A 5,954-nucleotide genomic window follows, 5' to 3' on the forward strand; every position below is an offset into this window, starting at 1 on the left:
CAGTCTGGGGATGATAGGCTGTGCTAAAGGCCAATTGAGTTCCCAGAGCCTGTTGTAAATGATCCCAGAATCTCGAGACAAATTGAGTGCCTCTGTCGGATATTATAGTCTTCGGGACTCCATGCAGACAAACTATACGGGAGAGATAAATCCTGGCAAGCTTCTGAGTGTTGTAGGTTGTCTTCACTGGAATGAAATGTGCCACCTTGGTTAATCTATCGGTGATGACCCATATGGCATCATTCCCGTGTCGTGACCGAGGTAGTCCGACAATAAAATCCATCCCTATTTCATCCCATTTCCACTCAGGTATTTTGTTTGGTTGCAGTAATCCGGCTGGTTTTTGATGCTCAACTTTTATGCGTTGACAAGAATCGCAACATGCAACGAATGTGGCTATGTCCCTCTTCATACCGTGCCACCAAAATCTTTCTTGAATATCCTTATACATTTTGGTTCCTCCAGGGTGGATTGAATATGGAGTGGTGTGTGCTTCAGCTAGGATTTGCTATCTGAGGTCCTCTATGTTTGGCACGTAGAGTCTGTCCCCGTACCATAATATTCCATCATCGCCTATGACAAATTCCGAGGCCTTGCCTATACTCACCTTTCTTTTAATTCCTTCAATGCTGGGGTGACCAGGCTGAGCTTCTTTAATTCTCTCCACAAGGTCGGGCTTTATTTCCAAGTTTAATATGGTGCCTCCCGCGATCATTAACAAGTTGAGTTTGGCAAATTCTTGTTGGAATTCAGGTCTCAAACTTTGCTGACTGTTTTCGTCGGAGCTGGGGTTTCGACTAAGAGCATCGGCCACTACATTTGCTTTCCCTGGATGATAGTGGATACCGACATCATAATCCTTTACCAATTCCAACCAGCGTCGTTGCCGTAAGTTTAGTTCTAGCTGTGTGAAAATATATTTGAGACTTTTATGGTCCGTGTATATTTCACATCGATTCCCAAGTAAGAAATGCCTCCATTCCTTAAGTGCATGAATGACTGCTGCCATTTCTAAGTCATGAGTGGGATAATTTTCCTCATGCTTGCGGAGTTGTCTTGAAGCGTATGCGACAACCTTGCCTTCTTGCATCAACACGCACCCAAGACCTTTTCGGGATGCGTCACAATACACCTCAAAGTTTTTGTGTATGTCTGGCACAATTAATACCGGTGCTGTGGTTAATTTCTGTTTTAACTATTGGAAACTTTTTTTCGCAGGCTTCTGTCCATTCAAATTTCTTGTCCTTCTTGAGCAACTGCGTCATTGGCTTGGCTAGAGTGGAGAATCCTTCAATAAATCTGCGGTAATATCCTGCCATTCCCAAGAAACTTCGTATGTCCGTTACGCTGGCTGGTGCCTTCCAGTCAAGTATGGCCCTAACTTTCTCCGGGTCCACTGCGATACCGTCTTGGGTCAGCACGTGACCTAAAAAGCCTACTTGTCTTAGCCAAAATTCGCACTTGCTGAACTTGGCATACAATTGATGTTTCCTGAGTTCTCCTAGCACAATCCTGAGATGTTCCACGTGCTCTTCTGGTGTTTTGGAGTATATCAGAATATCATCGATAAATACCACAACGAACTTGTCCATAAACTTCATAAATACTTTGTTCATGAGGTGAACAAAATATGCGGGGGCGTTTGTTAATCCAAAAGGCATAGCTGTGAACTCATATAGTCCATATCTGGAGGTGAAGGCTGTTTTGGGGATATCTTCTGTTCGCACTTTTAATTGATGGTATCCTGACCTTAAGTCAATGTTTGAGAATACCTTGGCCTGAGCGAGCTGATCAAATAAATCATTTATTCGTGGCATCGGGTATTTGTTCTTGACTGTGACCATGTTAAGTGCTCGGTAGTCTATGCACAATCTTAGTGTTCCATCCTTCTTTTTGGCAAATAAAATTGGTGATCCCCAAGGTGAGGAGCTGGCTCGAATGTATCCCTTGTCCAGTAATTCCTTTATTTGTTTCTTCAACTCGATCAACTCGGATGGTGCCATTCTGTATGGTTTCTTGTATATGGGGGTGGTTCCTGGTGCTAGCTCAATGCTAAATTCTATTTCTCGGTCTGGTGGCATGCCTGGTAGTTCTTCGGGAAATACATCTCGAAATTCACATACTACTGGAACCTTGCTTAACTCAGAAACGTCCACCTTATTCAATCTCGGCTGCCGGGGTATTTTTCTTTCCTTGGCTGATACTTTTATTGTCTTCCCGTGGTGGTGCGTGAGAATTACGGTCCGGTTGAAACAGTCAATAAAACCTTTGTTGGTGGTTAACCAGTCCATCCCTAGGATGACATCCAGTCCTTTATTTTCCAACACAATAAGATTGGCGTAAAATTTCAATCCTTCGAACTCAATGACCACATTCTGACAGTAATCCTGAGTAACTTGCTGAATCCCAGGGGACATGATCATAGATTTTTCCAAGGGGAACATCGAAAAATTATTTTGCAAAGCAAAACTTTTCGAAATGAATGAGTGAGAAGCTCCAGAATCAAACAAAACCGTTGCAGGTATTGTGTTGACAGGAAACGTACCGAGTACGATATCCGGAGCATTTTGTGCTTCTTTGGTCACGTGGTTTAGATGACCCTTCCTGTGGTTGTTGTTAGGGTTGAAATTGTTGCGCTTGGGCGCTGAATTATTTCCACCATTGTTTGGCTTCGGGGTCGAGTTCCTTGGCTTGGGGCACTGTTTGGCGTAGTGCCCTTCTTTTCCACAAGCGTAGCAAGTAATGCCTGGGCGATATGTGAACTCTTTGTCCCTTGCATGGAAATTCTTGGTTGGGCGAGAGATGTTTGTTGTAGGTTTGTGTGTCCCACCTTTCTGAAAATCTGTCCTGCTTCGGTGGTTGCGTGCAAGAGTAGTCTGGTCTCTTTTTCGCTTACGTAAATCCTCGAAGCTACGTCTCTCATTTTCCAGAGTAATAGCTTTGTCCACTAGTGTCTTAAAATCTGGAAAAGTGTGAACTACCAGTTGGCATTTAAGCGCGGGCGCCAGACCGTCAAGGAATTTCTCCATCTTCTTGCTTTCAGTCATACGTTCTTCATTGGCATAGCGGGACAATAGAGTAAATTGACCGTTGTATTCTGACACTGTCATGTTCCTTTGTTTGAGGTCATCGAACTCTCTCTTCTGAATTTTCATAATACTCTTGGGAATGTGTGCACCACGGAAACCTTCCTTGAAATCATCCCAGGTTATATCATTTTCGTTGGGGTGCATGTGCAGAAAATTCTCCCACCATGATGCAGCTGCTCCTGTGAGATAGTGTGGAGCATATAGTACTTTCTCGAGATCTGAACATTTTGCAATAATTAATTTTCTCTCCATATCTCGAAGCCAATCCTCGGCTTCAAGAGGCTTGTCAGTATGAGAAAATGTTTGGGGACGGGTCTTCTGTAGCTCAGATAACTTGGAATGCTGCTGATACTATCCATGGTGATTTCCCATGTTGATGACTTGGTTCATTATTTCCCGATGTTGTTGCTGACTCTGCTCATAAAGGCGGCACATTTGCGAAAGTGCCGATTCACTGCCCTGTTGGCTTGACTGTCCCTGAGTGAACTCGTTGCTGGGGTGTGTATCATAATTTTCCTCTGGTGGAGTTGGCATGGAGCGAGTCCAAGGACAAGACATTTTTCACTCTGGGGATATATTTGTAAAACCCATAAGAAAAGCGGAAAGAGTCGCAAAAACAAATCCATAAGTGCATAAAGCTGGCAAATAAAATTAAATAACCAAGCTTACTTAAGAAAAACAAATCGACTTGCGCACGGAGAAGGACTGCTCATTACATATCTTACACGCGGGCGGTAATTATACAATACATCACTCAGGATATGCGTACATAATCCTGACATGTTATTTAGGCTAGTGCACTTCTCCAGATCCTACATGATGCGCAAACAGGCTACTTCTCACAACCTATGTACATATAAACATATCATACAAAGCGGTACATTACATGACGGCTAAGCGTACTCAGGCGGAGATGTTGACGACCTCCTTTGCCCTGCCGAGGGCGAGGCGTAGCGAGGTTGGGGACTCGACTTCCTCCTCGCTAATAGGCTCCATACGTGTAGTGTTGTGCAGAGTGGACGGAGCGGGTGCCAGGGGCGGAACAACACGAACAGGAGTGGGCGCGAAGGGTGGTGCAGTGCACGCTGGAGTGGGCGCAATGACTTGGTTGAATTCTTCGGTAGAAGGTAGGCGACGAGTAGGCGTATAAGATGCTGAGGACGAGACCAAAGTCAGTGGCGGTGCGGTGGGTAGGAGCTCCCTCCTGTTGGCAGCACAGCCATGAACTGAGTCCATGCGGGCAGCCACGAAGTCGTCCACCAGGTTGTCGAAGGCTGCCTCCAGGGCCCGGAGATACTCAATGAGCATCTCAAAAGCCTCGTCTCGTTCTCCTCTGGGGCAGGAGAATGCGTAGTGACAGGTGTAAGGCACATGGCATGGAAGATAACGGTAACGACGAGTCTTCATCACGGGGAGGACATCCCTGAGACGAGCTATCGCCTCGCGGGCTGCTATCTGCATAGCATGCCTCTCCGTAGGCATGGCTCTTCCCAAGAACCGGAAGTGGCGTAACTCACCACGCCCTCCCTTGAACTGCACCGCGGCCTGGTGCATGGTCAGACTGTCGTTGACTCGGTGCTGGCAGAGTGTGAAGACTGGGCGCACAGATGGCCCCATCGCGACCTGAACGATGAAGGAAAGAAGCTTGACGAACCCATCGGGCACGTTGGCGAAGGTCTGAGACTCGCAGCTGTTGTCGGCCATCTACAAAAGTAGTCAAAAATTCTGCATGGTCAGATCATAAATTTATGCTGACTGACAGAAAATGACTACAATCAAGAAAATATGAAAAGGCTCAATCATGCTAATAACCAATTAGCGATCGCACCTAGTGGCTTCCTATAGTCAGCCTGGCTCTGGTACCAAGCTTGTCACGACCGGTTTTCCAATAAAAATATTTATTGAGAAACCAATCTTTTGAGTCCAGTATGAGAGAAACCCTCCTCACTGGTAGACAAATTCTTGACACAATAAGCCAGTAGCATAAAATATATTACAGGGTCGAACTACGGTTGCTCAACCAAATTATTACAAGCACGCCAATAGATATACATAATGGCGGACATGACACAGTGGTGTGGAGGCATACTACTGACTCGAGGATAGGGCGGTGGTGGAGAAACACAACGGGGAGAGAGACACAAGTCTCTAAAACTGTCATCTCATCGAGCGTCGAGGTGAGGCTCGATGAATTTATTTGGTAGCGGAAGCGGATATAATACAGTGACCAAATCCAGGGTCGTACGAGACTGACTGGGACTCCTCTAGGCGTCGGACTCGCTATCAAATTCTTCATCCATGAGACCGCCTTCGTCAGCATCTGGCCAAATCAACAAGCCAGTGAGTACTTTGAAAGTACTCGCAATACAGTTCGGACATAAGATATAACAAATGCATGCATGAATGCGTCATGATTAATTCACCAATGTACATTCAAAAAAATTAGCATAACGAGGTAAGTAAAAGGGAAACGACGGTAGTCCGCCTGAAATCCCACAAAACATAAATGAAGACCGATCGGGTGTCTGCAGCGACACCTCGAAAGGTGAACAAATAAATATAAGGAAATGATGCCACAGTCGGGCGTCTTAGCGACACCACATAAAGGGCTTTAAAAGAAATGCCACAGTCGGACGTCGGGGCGACATCACAGAAAGGGCTTTAAAAGAAATACCACAGTCGGGCGTCTTAGCGACACCACATAAAGGGCTTTAAAAGAAATGCCACAGTCGGACGTCGGGGCGACATCACAGAAAGGGCTTTAAAAGAAATACCACAGTCGGGCGTCTTAGCGACACCACATAAAGGGCTTTAAAAGGAATGCCACAGTCGGACGTCGGGGCGACATCACAGAAAGGGCTTTAA

The sequence above is a fragment of the Triticum dicoccoides genome, chromosome 5B (assembly GCF_002162155.2).
Source record: "Triticum dicoccoides isolate Atlit2015 ecotype Zavitan chromosome 5B, WEW_v2.0, whole genome shotgun sequence".
In the NCBI taxonomy this organism is placed as follows: domain Eukaryota; kingdom Viridiplantae; phylum Streptophyta; class Magnoliopsida; order Poales; family Poaceae; genus Triticum; species Triticum dicoccoides.